Here is a 14,926-nt window from a genome sequence, read left to right as displayed (position 1 = left end):
ATGAACTTCAAAAACATTTTCTATTATTTATTTATAATTACTGTTCCAAGGTAAGGACAGTAAGATTTTAACATCTAAAGTAATCCAGAACTTCCATGTTACAAGTCAAAAATATAAATTACAAAAATACAGTATGCTTAGATAATTTATTTCAGTACAGGAAGATAACAAATTATTGATATTTAATTTATTTTATTGTTCTCTGTTATAATTCATGGGTCATAATAGCGATCTGATTGTTGCCTTTTCCACCTTGGAGAAGTTCTGTTTTGAGGGTAAATTCTGCAGCTTCACTGTTATTGGCTGTCACCGGGCCAAGTGACTGGGTTTGGCTTGCCAAAAAGGATGATAAAAACACCAGAATTAAATTGCAAAAATATTATATGAATTTATATGAAACAAAAGAAAAACAAGAGACAGTAATACGCCATGAGTCTCTCCAGCATCCACCTTCAAGGTTAGAGCTCCCCCCCCCTGAGCATTCCAAGGCCTTTATATATAGAATGAATTTCCCATAAGGCAACTCTCATTTAAAGATACAGCTCTCATTTTTAAAAAAAAAATAAAAATAAATACAGATGCAAAAATGCTTCATTAGCATCATCAAAAAAATATTTTGTCCAGATCCACACACATAAGGTTAACCATACACATATATAAGACAACAACATAAAGAAAAGTGCACTTTTAAATATTAGCTATGACCTTTAACCTCAGCAACCATTTTGTTTCTGCTGATGTGGCACTATCAGCCATCTTTATATGCTGAGGTATCACTGGTGTCCATCTTTTATACACTGCTGATCAGCTACTACCAGCAACAAGGATTTTTATACACAGGTATGAATGATACAAACTTTGGTTTTTTAATTATATTTTCACTTTGCTTGTGTTGTTCTCCAAGAATGGGGATACACTGCAGTGATTTGGGGAAAATCGGGGAAATGGTAAGTCAGAATTCATTAATCATGCATATCACAAGCACACACACATTCAGACATGAAGGGAAGTAGGAAAGGTTCTTGGAGTCAACAAAAATACCTTGGTACAAAAATAAATTAAAAAGCCACCCTGTCACATTGGCTATTATTAATTTTCACACTGTCAGCTTCTTACCTCTTCACAGTAACAGCAGTATTTGATGTTGTGTTCATTGTAGGTTGCTTGTTTTGTAGAGCTTAAGAGCTTTTTAGATCATCTAGGCTGCTTTGAAGTCATCAGACAAATTGAGACTAATTGCAAGATTCCAGCAACCTTTGATGTGCAGTTTGTGTTAATTAAAGTTATAGTGAACAGTTTGGGGACTAAAAGCTACCAAATAATTGTAGTAATGTGTACCTTCAGTGCAGTACTTCACTGATCCCTTTGTATTTTGAACCTTGATATAATGGGATTATGTTATAATGCAGCCCTGCATTTGGCATCAAATTGAAACAGATTTAACCCCACAAAATCAGTAGGCTTACTTGCTGGTGTTGATTTTCTGCACCAGATTCTATACCGCTGAGCATTTTAGTACTTGCTGTAGGTGTCATTATTACTGTACTTTATTTCACTGCTGTGTAGAGTATTTTGTTATGTAGCCTATTTACTACTTTTTAGATAACTTGTGATTTATCATTTGGCCTGCTAAATATGTTTAGTATACAGAAAGTACATTAAATATATAAGACTTACTTTTTAATATATTGCAGCCCTTATTACATTTGTTATTTTTATTTTGTTGAATCATGACACCCATGCTAAATCCAGGTTTGGTGTATTTGCTAGGCAGTTCACTTCATTATTTATACACATCAGTGTTTGAGACATATGCTAATTTTATGAGGTGTTATTGCATTAGAAAATTCTGGTTGGATATGATTCGAACTGTCTTTGGCATGTAATAAGTATCTGTGACAGGGTACACCCGCTCCTGTCACTATTGTATTTGTTTTATTATTATTTAAAATGTATGGTTTAGTGTTTTAAAAACTGTTTTATTGTTATTATTGTTTGACAGCCTGGATGGGGTTAAAATGCCCCATCCAAATAAAATCGTGCGAATGCGTGGTCAACAGCAAGTGCTCATTGATAAACTGGCTTTTGACCACGCGTATGATAAAACCCATGCCAAATGTGATCAAGGGATAAACTAGGTAATTGATAGCCAGTTAATCCCTTGGCCACAATATAAAAACCTGCAGCTTTGGCTGAACTTGGTTAGTGTGTTCAGAGGCGGAACGAGAGTCAGGAGTGAGGTTAAAAACGAAACCAGAGAATAACAATTGCAATGCGTGCTAGTTTAGACTAGCACGATACTTGTGTTTGTTCCATGTCTGTTTGTTAGTCTGTTTTGGCCATTGTGCCTTTTGTTTTCAGTGTTTTGTTTTGTATAAGTGTTTCTGTTTTGTACAACTATCTTATTTATAATTAAAACGTGTGCGCCAGTGCATTCATACCCCAGTGGTGTCTGTGTATCTTCCGTGTCTGACATCACCACACGCAGAGCCAGTGTTAGACTAACGGGGGCCCAGGGCAAAAGCTAAAGAATGCCCCCCCCCCCCCCACATACACATTGCTATTACTACCAATAAAAACTTCATCATTCTCAACAACTACTATTACTAATATACAGCAAAACGCAGCTAAGAGAGTTTGCTTGTGCAATTGATATGCCATAGTGCAAACTATGAAGTGTCCTCAAGATATCTCTGGTGCAAGGCTTCGTGCCTCAGCGGCTGTCACGCTATCTCTTTTCTGAGCTACATGATCTACAAGTGCTTCCAGGGCATTATGCAGTTTGTGTAAATAATATTGAAAAACCTTAACGCTGTCAATGCGGGACTCCCAGCGAGTGTCTGACAATGGTTTGACTGTAAGCTTGGTAACATGATGTTTAAGTATGGACCAGCATTGTGTAGAAGAACTGAAGATAACAAAAATACGCTCCAACACCCAAAAAATGTCACAGACAGCATCAATGATTTTGCAGCATCCAATATGACCAGATTCTGGCGGTGGCTGCTACAAGGCAGGAGCCTTTTTGTTAATGTCTTGCACTCTTTTTTGTACACCCTGCTTTTTGCCTTTCATATTGCTTCCATTGTCGTAGCTGTCCTCTGCAGTCATTAACATTAATTCCCAGGTTCTCAAGGAGTCCTAAAAAAGTATCACATAGCGCCTCACCAGCAGCAAGTAAAATGTTCTGTAACTGAAGCACCAACAGATAGCTGACAGTTGACACTGCGCAGTGTAACTGACAGTTGCTCAGTGTGGCTAGTGTCAGGTGTGCTGTCCATTATCACACCAAAATATTTCGCACGATGAACCCTTTTGGCAATGGAATGAAGGATGTGCTTTCCCATTCTAGCAATCAATTTGTTTTGGATATCTTTGCTGAGGTAATGATCTGCGATTTCTCTTTTCTCAATTCACCTCAGGTGTTTGTTCATTATGGGGTCAAATGTTACCACAAGGAAATTTCCATTGGTAGGATCATGTAGTTTTTCTGTAGTTACACAAAAGGCCAGATTCCACTCTGCCAAATGACAAACTATGCTAACGATTCTCCTTAGAACAGATCTCCAATAATTCCTTTCCATATCGATTAACTCCATGTTGATACTGTCCTTGGTTTTATCATCACTAATTCCTGCTTCCAGACTGCGCCACACCTCCATGCAGTGCAAATGTGCAGGTGAGTGTTCATGTTCTTTGAGGCTTGAATGAAGGCGCTTCCATGCATTGAAGCCATCCTTTGGAATAGCATTATCCCGTTTTCTAAAAAGAGCACAACAAAAGCAAAATATTTTATCTGCCGACTCGGAATACACAAGTCACGATCTGAGAACTTTGTCGCCATTTTTATATAATAGCTCTCCTTTGTAAAGTGTCGGGGAACAGTTGTCAATTTAGGATATGCTCCCAAGCATTTGGCCTTTTCCTAATTTTTTGAGCACAGCTGGGATAGAAGTGTTTCATCTCCGGATTTCTAGTTTTTCCCCCTCAATATATTGTAATACGTCTGTGGTTTCACTTAATTTTACCTATGCTTTTAACAAAAATAATTAAATACTAAATCCTGCACCACAGTCACTTTTTACTTGGCTCTCTCTCCAGTCCAGAACCAACCAATTACTGGTGATTTGTTGCTGCTTCATAGCGCAGACCTAACAAATTGAGCAAACGCGGTTGAGATGTGGTTCAGTTAAGAGATGAGTTTACAACACATGACATGGGCTACTTAAATCCTTTTGTAATGGTTTATTTTATTTGTATTTATTTATTTGTTTGTTTGTTTGTTTGTAGCAATTCGGAGGTCTGCCAGGGGGCTACTGAGTTCCCTTCAGGGCCTTGTACACTATTTGTAGGTTAGGTTTTGCATAACGGCAGTGATTTTTGATCTTGAGCCAAGTATATAGGAGCTAAAAACACATTGGATATGCATAACCATAATGAATATTCATAGTATGTTGCTGTGTAATATTCAGTGGAGTGGGGGGGGGAGCAAGATAACAAACCAACAATATGTCATACACCGACATAATACTTGTGACAACAACTTTGCAATATATCAAATAATAACATTTCTTAAAAAGAATAAACAATAAACAGTATTTAAATAAACAAGTAACGACTGTTGTTAGATTTGATCGAAGACTATATTAATTATTGTGCTGGGTGGATGGTATAGGCATTCTTAAATCTGCTGCAGTTGGTTATGCTGCTAAACAATATATTTTTAAATGTCAGCTCTGTGACCAACACAAAAATGTGATTCCTTAGAATACAGAAAAGGATGAGTTGCACTGTTTTTTTCTCAAAATGAATCCTCAAGTCAAATCAGGAGACAAAGTCACCCCGAAGAAATACATTCTGTGACAGATTAAACATGGAAATGGCTTGCCCTGAATGTACAAAAAAGCATTGCCGTTTCTGCATTTAAATAAATTCAAATGCATAGGGTCATCACCTTAGTTTCAAGGAAAGCGTGCATAAATTAGACCTCTATTTCACATTAATGGGTAGTTTGCTTGTTGGATATTTTTGATGACAGCGTTTAACGATTTGTGTGTGCGTGTGTGTTAAAGACTGCATTTGCTAGTCAAGGGTTCTTGTAAAATGGCTCTGCCAGAATGTAGTGCTATATTCCGCTGCACTCCACTGAACATTTTTAAGAAGCTTGTTCGGGAACATTTGCATTTTTTGTATTTATTATATGTGATGTACTGAATGTAAGGAATAAAGGAAGTTACAACATCTCATTTTCACTCATTTATATGGTTTGGTATGATGTGAACTGGCAGAAGGCAGTGATCTGTTTGTTCTCTAATAAGTTACATATACACTTAAGTACACATGCATTAACTTGGACCCCTTTGAATTGATGTGTGCAGTATGCACTGGTATTAATATAGGTGTTTTGCTTGTGTCGTATAGATATGGTGCATGTGATACACCGTGCAGAAACAGTAACAGTAAGAAACAAAAACAATATGCAAATTAAGTTGTATTTAAAGGATAAATTGTATGTAGTTCCATGTAATACAATTTGTATTCCTGTGCAGTTTTATCACACATCCATATTTCTGTCAGGGGATTTTAACACTGCAGCTTAGAAGCAGCACCCTGCTGTGAAAAGCAGTATCGGAACAGTGAGCAGCATCCCTCCCAACCCCAAGTGGGATGAACCTCAAACAGGGTGATAATAACCTTGGAACTCCCTGCACTGTTGTTAAGCACTGTGTGGCTTTGGACTACGGGACCCTAAGGCACTAATGCTTTGATAAGGAATCTTGGAGTATTCCACAAAGCTTCCTTTTGCAGATGTTCATTTTTTTATTGGGGCAGGAGTCTTGAAAAAGAATTTCCTATAAATTGACGTAGCACACATTTTTTTATGTAGTGTTATTGGTAGACTGGATGCTCTATCCTGTCATTTCAAAGTCAAGAAACATCTTTAACATTGAGCACAAAATAATCAAATGATATTCCTACATACATGATCTATGATGATTAAAGCACTGCCATTATGCAAAACCTAACCTACAAATAGTGTACAAGGCCTTGAAGGGAACTCAGTAGCCCCCTGGCAGACCTCTGAATTGCTGCACACACACACACACAAACAAATAAATAAGTAAATAAATAAATAAATACAAATAAAATAAACCATTACAAAAGGATTTAAGTAGCCCATGTAATGGGATACTGTGACAAGATGGCTTGTGTGGTCAGGGCCGCCGTTAGGGGTTACCTGTCATGTGTTGTAAACTCAAGATGTTGCTTAGGCCAACAGTCATCTTAGGACTCTGTACAATAGTGTTATAAACTAGAAAATGTGTTCTTTTTAAATATGATGATATGAATACCATAGAGTAAAATGACTGTGCTCTCTCACACCTCGACTGCACCATGTGTCTGAGACAAACCTAATCGCTGGCAATATATTCAAAGTAACATTTACTAAATTGACTCATCAGCTTAGTGTCCTACATAAGTCCAACATTTGCCATTTTCTTCTAAAAAGAGCAATACATACAGTATTTCATGTTATGAAACTATATTTGTATTTAAAGCCAGGAAATACGTCTGCTGGGGTGTTATTAGCTACTTGCCTTGCTGACATCAAGTTTTGGATGTCTTAGAACATTTTAATGTTGAAATCTAATAAAAACAGTCGTTATGATAGTGGGCTCTCAGAACCAAATAAAAATGCAGGTTTACTTGTTAGACTTTAGCAGCCTCTTGTCAGAACTAAAACTAGAAATGAGAAATTATGGGGTTATCTTTGACCTTGATCTATTATTCGTGACTCATATTATTAAAGTCTCCTTTTATCATTTGAGAAAAATTGCTGAACTTATACCTATTATTTCTGTATCTGATGCTGAAAGACTAATGCATGCTTTTATTTAATCTAGAATTGATTATTATAATGCACTTTTCTCTGGTATCCAAAAACTTGTGGTATCGCGCTTATAGCTCTTTCAAAACACTGCCACTAGAATTGTGACTAAAACCTGAAAAAGTGAACATAGAACTCCTGTTTTGGCCTCTGCACTGGCTCCCTGTGGAGTTTAGAACTGATTTTAAGATTTTGCTTTTAACTTATAAGACCCTGAATGGATTAGCACCCAGTTACTTACAGGAATTGTTGACCCTGTATACTCCTAACCGGACTCTTGGATCACAGAATGCGGGACTGCTGGTTATTGTAGGGCGAATAAAAATAATACGAGAGGAAGGGCCTTTTCTGTAAACCTCTTAAATTATGGAATGCTCTGCCTATCAAGCATGCAATACTGGTGTGGTGAGTGTTTTTTATTTGTCCTGTGTACTCTTGGTGTGCATACACATTAAACAACATATTATATTGATTATTACGTTTTTAGCCAAATCCATTGTTGCTCTTCATTAGTTTATATTAAAATGTCCATGTAGTTCTTGCGTATTAATACAGTACACTCTCGCTACAAAAAACCTGTTGGGGTCCAAGCCTTTTGTTAGTTGTATCATTAGGTTGTTTTAGTGAAAGGACAATCAAAATGAACGATAAACTGTTGGAGTAAGTTAATGAAATGAGATTGTGAATAAAAGTAGAATTACATGTACCGGTTCATCTCATGTACGCAGTATTCTGCCTTTGCTTTATTCTATTCGTTAAATAATTAAAACACAGTATTAATAGCAAAAATCCAGAATTGAAGCTGAACTTTTATTCAAAGTCAATCTGACATGAATTGTTTCGAAGTGCACCAAATCTTAATCCAACATGCAAGAATCCTCAAATTAGCTTTTATTCCAAATCAACCCGACATGAAAAGTTTGACATGAAAAGTTCATCAGATCCTCAAGTTTTTATTTTTTTTGTTGTTTTTTTCTTTAATCAATTTTGCTTTGCCGCAAGGTTGCTCAACAAGTAAAAAAACAGTGCTTTTTGACAACCTATATTCATGACAGAGATATGCCTGCATTACTACTTTTTTTCAAGTGATCAACATAGTTTCCAGGTTTGTTGCAACATCAAATGATTTTCATTTTGGAGGCATAGTTATTATTATTATTATTATTATTATTATTATTATTTATTTCTTAGCAGACGCCCTTATCCAGGGCGACTTACAATTGTTACAAGATATCACATTATTTTTACATAAAATTACATTATTTTTTTACACTATTTTTTACATACAATTGCCCATTTATACAGTTGGGTTTTTACTGGAGCAATCTAGGTAAAGTACCTTGCTCAAGGGTACAGCAACAGTGTCCCCAACCAGGGATTGAACCCACGACCCTACGGTCAAGAGTCCAGAGCCCTAACCACTACTCCACACTGCTGCCCCAGTTACACAGTGCACGCTTTTTATTAAGACAAAATAGTTGACTTCACTGTGGAAGTGGTATCCTGTGCGTACAAACTGGGATGTTGTGTTTTTATTATCTTTTTCAATTTATTTGGGGTCCAGGGGCCAGGTTCGTTATAGCTGAAGGTTTGTTATAATGAAGGCCGTTATAGCGAGGGTGTACTGTATCAGGACCCTACATTATGGGCCTCATTTATGAAAGGGCATGTGTGATAAAGAGAGAAAGGATCAATGTTGTAAATCTCCCCCCGACCAGAAAGGGCACTGTGTAAGGATGATGGTATGCTGCCTCTTAGATGGACCGCCTTGACGGTAGGCAGAAACCGCAAGGTTGTCCATATTGGGGGGAGCACATAGTTGCACGTACCCGGAAAGACTCCATTGCAATGAGCTGCAGGACGGCCCTCTATTGGAGAAACCATGGCGACGAGTTGATTGCAGGGAGGAGTTTGTGGGTACAAAGGGGAAGCAGCTACGTCAGTACGCCACCTTGCACTGACGTATGTAAACAGACGGCTGGAGCCGGTACTGTTTGTTATTGTTTGTTACGTGTGTGTTTTGTGTTGCAGAGGAGGCTACAGAGCCAGCAATCACCTGAGCACTTCCCTGCACAGTACCACGTACACGAGCACCACGATCCCCCGGAATTGAGCTTGCAAACTTTCATGCAAGGAGGACATGGGACGGACATAGTCCAGTGGATCCAGTCCAGTGGACACCATGAACAAACACAGAAACAAAATAAATGGCTCAAGGGCCAAAATAAAGGTTCAAACAAAAGACTAAATAGTTGTAGGCTGGGCATTAACCTTCACTACAAAGTTTCAAAATAATAACAGTAAACACTCAGTGTAAACACTCACAAACTCCTTTCTCCCAAACATATCATGTGGCTGGAGCCCAATTAACCATTAACACTAGAACCGCCAGATTTTCAAACTACCTAGAACCGCCATGTGGGTCACTGTGACCCATACATTTTTAAACTGCTTCGTTATGAAAATGAAAGACATACTATCGAATACAACTGAAAAGTTTTATTCATGAGCATCATATCAAACATCTGCATCACAGAAACACCGTATTTAAATGGAAAATTAAACATAAAGGCTTTATTTTTAAAATGAGCGCATCTACAGCACGACTACAAACAGTGAAAAAATATAATAAAATATACATTTCAAAAGAAACGGGTATGTAAATATACCCGTGTACAGGTGTGAATAAAGCTGTCTCCCGCAGGTCGCCTGTTCAGATGCATTACAATGTATTGGACCTAGCAGCCATCAACTCTAGGTTACTTTACTAAGAATGCACAGAGAAGAATTTACCAAGGAGAGAATATATTTTATAGTTAGCACAGGAACTTCGCAAGAAGCATTTGGAACAGAGGGAGACTGCCAAGCGTGTATCCACAGCTGAAGCTGGCAACCCCACTGAGAGCTGCAAGAGACGCCAATGCCAGGTTGGCAAGTGCAGTAAAAATAAAACTTCGGGCAGCTGTGCCCTGTGCAGAAAGGCGGCGGGTGGAAAGTGCACTGCACGTGCGTATTATCTGTGTTGATTGTGGACAGCCTTAGACTCAAGGTAAAGGAATACTCTTTGGTCCAAAAAAAGCAGAAAAATAAATATTGCTTTTGCACATCTGATGATAAACTGATTTCTGTTGAAAAGTTAAAAATGTATTGCTAAAGTTTCAGTTTTATGTATTTTGTAAATAGATGTCTGTTCAGATGTTTATTTATTTTGATTTGTAAAATAAACGTTCATATATATATATATATATATATATATATATATATATATATATATATATATATATATATATATATATATATGTATATGTATATATATATGTATATGTGCATATATATATATATATATAATATATATATATGTATATATATATGTATATGTGCTTTGGTTGTTCAGATGTTTGTGACATACTCAATAAAAAAAAAAAAAGAATTACATCTGACTGTTTCTCCTTTTGTTATACTATTTACTGTGTTTTGAATACAGCCGTCAGAAAGACTGCTGCGGGGGCTTCTAGGTATGAGTATATCTCCGGGTCTTCTAGTGTTAAACAAGCCTTCGCTTCGCTATCCTAATCTAAATTATGTGGGCATGAGGAAAAAGATGCTCTGTGCTATTTGATTGGCTATTTTACTACCTCTGTGAGCTGTGATTGGCTTAATGGGAATGTGTGGCAAAGTGGTGAGTGAATACAGGTGCGTGCAGTGCAGAGTGGATACAAAACAGACAGACAATGATTTCCAGGTGCAAGGGTGTTTATTGATTTAATTAACAATGTCCAGAGCCTTATGTCGAACACCTGCAAATAATAATGGAGTGATACAGTGGTGTGTATCACTCAGTATTTGTAAATCCCCGGGTTTGACCCGTAACCAAAAGTCCAGTTTTACACACCAACACAAAACACAAACACAGTTCCTAGTGATAGTGAATAAGTGCAAGTGGTGTATTACAGTTCTCCGTGAAATGCAGGGGTGAAAGTGATGTCAGGGTTTGTGCTGGCTTTTGCTACAGCTCTGGATCATGCCACTGGTAGTCTATTAAAAAACAGACGACAGTTAACAAACACAAGACAAAACTCACGGCTCACAATACTGCAACACAGACTCCTTGTAGGTTTAAAACACTAACCATTTACCAAGGAACAGATCACTTACACTACGCCCCCCTATTTATACCCTTGCTCATGACCCCTAGGTTAACGAGCGCATCCGCTTCTCCAATCCCTCGGATGCCACACAGTTTCCCGTCCGAATCATTGAGTTTGGGTACCGTAGCTTCCTAAATGACCGACTTCCACCTACCCTAAGGAATAAATTGTCGCGCCATTTAGTTAAGGCTACTCTGTTCCTTTTATACAATGCCCTCACATCTAACACCAAGAATCATTCGATCTCTGTCACAGAATGTCACTCATACAATGCAGACTGCACATGTTGAATACGCATGTTATATTAAAGAGGCGTGTTGTTTTAAAGAATTCCAAAACGATACAGTAGTCAGTGTACATCAATGCAATTTTATAAACTAATGGGCGGGCCACCAAACATTGCCCCGTCGGCCGTATGTTTTACAACCTTGCTTTAGAGTATTAACTATTTATTTTAAACTATGTCATTTAGCTTTACCTGCATTCATGAAATATTTAATAATCTGCAATTTACACAAAAAAGCCATACTAAAGCTCACGTGGAATTATGTAACATTTTCCACACAGAGGACAGGTTTGCTCTGCAGGGTGGCAATGCCGACAAGGAAGAAAATTACAATCAATATTTTTTGAGTAAGCAGAACAAAAAGCCTTACTTTTATTGTATATGCACATTAAAGGAGAAAGGAAAAGGGTTTTCTTTCAGACAAGGAATACATGTTACAATTAAAAGGTAAGCAGTGCAGTTTTACTTTAAGTTGCCTCTGCCTGTCCCCTGCTGAGAGCTGTGTCTGCTGATCGCTCATTTTCAGTCGAGATAAGCTACCTCCACCTTCACAATAAGCTACTGACCAAAAGATATGCCTGGACTGCGAGGCTTTTGATATCACGGTGGTCACGGGTAAGTCTCTGACATTATCATGCACATTAAATTATTGCTCTCGGCATGTTATGTAAATAGGCCAATTACTGTGCATGTAAATTAATGCGTTCTCTGTTAGTAAATGGGGCAGTACATTTAGATTTATCGCACACGTTAAGCTCACTACGTACGCGCTAACTCCAAATTTAGTGCCCTTTCCTAAATTAGACCCTTAATGTGTTACATGGATAGCATCAGTGTTCTATAAAGTAGTATCTAGTACAACTAATGTTGAGTATTATTAAAATATAAATTATGTATTTGAATTAACTATATAACTCATTATGATGACTCTTTGTATGTGCCTGCACTGATTAAAATCCTTATTACCAGACTACTGAAAGCATCTGGGAGATCTTCTTGATGAAACTTGTAATTTATAGTTTATTTCTTATGAATGCAGTTCATATAGCTTTTTAACCTAAGCCTTTTGCTTTTAGATTATTTTCTTCCCATATTTTTTATTATTACTTCAGGTATGAAGAGGCCACACAACTAAATCTATCACTTTACTGTGCTGGTAAATATTCCCATCTAAGCTTATTCTCAGCTTTTTTGGAGGTGAGTCCACCTTTTCCATGACAAATTCAGCTACTGTCAACATATAAAAAGCTTTTTGCAAACAAAGATGATTTATACACATCAAACCAGCTAAGAAGCAGTGTCAGTACTGTTATCCACCAAATCGATTGCAAAAACAAACATTAAAAGAGCAATGGGAAATAGCACTTCTTAAGCCTTCACTTTCTCACTGCCATTCCTCTTACTTAATACTAAACCAACATTTCTAATTATTATTATAGTATATTTAAAAAAATGCATTAGTCAAACATTTGTGTACGTGACTGAGTTTCTTACAGTTTTACCTCAGAATGTATGGATGAATGACTTTTTTCACTTTAGAAAATTGATTAATCAATTAACAATAAACATGTGTAATACTGTTAGAGGAATCGGATTATTATAACACTTTAGGCAGTTTCACCTGAAACAACACCGGAGGCCAATACACGGCTAGAGAAAGCCCAGGAGCAGTGAAGAAATTTATTAGCCTGATATATTTGCCACGCTCACGGAGACCAGTGCCTAAGGCTGTATCTGTTGCCCTATGGCTGTGACGCAGATGAAATCAGTTCAGTCCAACAGGATCCTCCTTTACCCACAGCCACACACACTAGGTTTCAATCTGCTGCCACCCCATTACTGTTTAACTGCCTCGAGTGACATCAGGCCACCGACTCAATCTACTGATCATGACAAAACTGCCACTTCCACATGGTGCACCCCCAACCCAATAACAGAACACAGAGATAGAGTCTGAAGGTCCCTCCTCAATACAGCTACATCAGTCAGTGATATTTTAAACACCATAGGGAGTCACCCCCACCCTGACATGCTGTAACATTACGATTTACATGGATTGCAAAAGTCATTTAATCAACAGTGCATAGGCACAAACTGCAACAGCATCGGTCTTTCAGATCAAAATAAATGAAACAAAACAATAAAAATGAAACAAAATAACAAAATAAATGAAACATAACATCATAATTAATTGAAGGGATTACGTTAAGGGATTTATCCCAAACGTGAGCAGACAGCATACAAGGGACACCTCGCTACCACCAACTTGTGCATTGTGCCTAATAAAGGCATAGAGAGATCTACCACAATGATTTGGTAGAACCTGGTGAATGTATGTCAATGATGCACCTCGAAAGAGTGCCCATGACGTGGCCACCCCCGTGGCCAACCCAGATTGGATGCGTCTGTCATCACCACTTACAGCTGTGTTTCACCCCCATCACTACACCTTTGCGCAGGTGCTGCCATGGTGGCCTGCAGGCGGTGCTCAGGTCACCCAGCAGAGCCATGGGAATTGGGACCGTCCGGGTTATCATGCGTGCCTGGGGAGATTGTCAGCAGCTTGATCTACCCCACGTCGGAGCACGGGGATGGAGTAGCGCAACCACTTGCTGAGATGCCTCGCGTTTTCAGTAGAAGCGCTGCAGGATCTCCTCTACTACTGGCCCAAAGGTATGCCCCGCGGATATTGGCGCATCTACTGCACCATTTTATCCGTGTCGGGGACCCTTGCCTGTGACATCCATAGCTGTCTGCGAGCCACCACCAGGCCTACCAGGCCTAGGCTTGGGGCTTGCCAGAAGGCCAGAGACGGGGACGCACTATCTTCAGAGGCAACCTCGGAGCTGGGCTCTGCCTCGATAGAGAGTGCAGGGGCTCTGGGACAGTTGGTGGAGGGGGGGACATGGGGCTCCTCGGGCCTCTGATGGCTCGGTCACAGGGGATGAACATTCCGTCCCCACAGCCCTGTCAAGCCTTTTGCGAAGCACCCGGGGCTGGAAAGCTCACAGATGTCGCAGAACGTCTTGTCTCCTAGTGCTGAAGTGGCGTGCTGGACACCCAAGCACCGTGCACACAATGTAATGCCAATGGAACCAAGACATGCTAGCTGGGGTATAACCCTGGGCACTGCACACCATCTTGCACTGAGTGTAAAGCAAAGGAGAGCCTAAGCACCACATGTACCGAGGATCCAAAGCACCATGTGTGCTGAGTGCACTGAGCATCGTGCGCACCAAGCACGCCAAATGCCTTGTGCACAATGTGCACCGAGTGCCATGCGCACCAAGTGCACCGAGCACTGACATGCTATGCGCACGAGGCACCGCACGGCATGCACACCGAGCATGTGTGCACCAAGTATGATGAACACCAAGTGCACTGAGCACTATGCGCACCAATGCAGCGAATCGCTGTGCGCACCAAGCACCGTGCACACAGAGTGCACTGAGGTGTTATTCGCGCCGAGGCACCGAGCACCGTGTGCACCAAGTGCACCAACCAACGAAGCACCGAGGCACCGAAGTACCAATGACTGAGAGTGCACCAAGGTACCGAAGCACCGTGGGCAGCTAATGCAGTGGTGCTTATCCTAATCGCGTG

The 14,926-nt window shown here is 39.2% G+C and overlaps 1 long non-coding RNA gene across 1 annotated transcript in view; it reads left to right on the top strand.

Annotated features, from left to right (window-relative positions):
- The first annotated feature begins 739 nt into the window (after positions 1-739).
- LOC131737449 (uncharacterized) overlaps positions 740-14,926 on the top strand; it is a 35,433-nt gene continuing 21,246 nt past the window's right edge. Inside the window, exon 1 of the long non-coding RNA XR_009329055.1 lies at positions 740-840. This is a non-coding gene — a long non-coding RNA (uncharacterized LOC131737449). The remainder of the gene's footprint in view (positions 841-14,926) is intronic.

This window comes from Acipenser ruthenus, chromosome 7 (genome assembly GCF_902713425.1).
Source record: "Acipenser ruthenus chromosome 7, fAciRut3.2 maternal haplotype, whole genome shotgun sequence".
Taxonomy (NCBI): Eukaryota; Metazoa; Chordata; class Actinopteri; order Acipenseriformes; family Acipenseridae; genus Acipenser; species Acipenser ruthenus.
The sequence above is the reverse complement of the archived record's forward strand: the minus strand, read 5'-3'. Positions and strand labels throughout refer to the sequence as shown.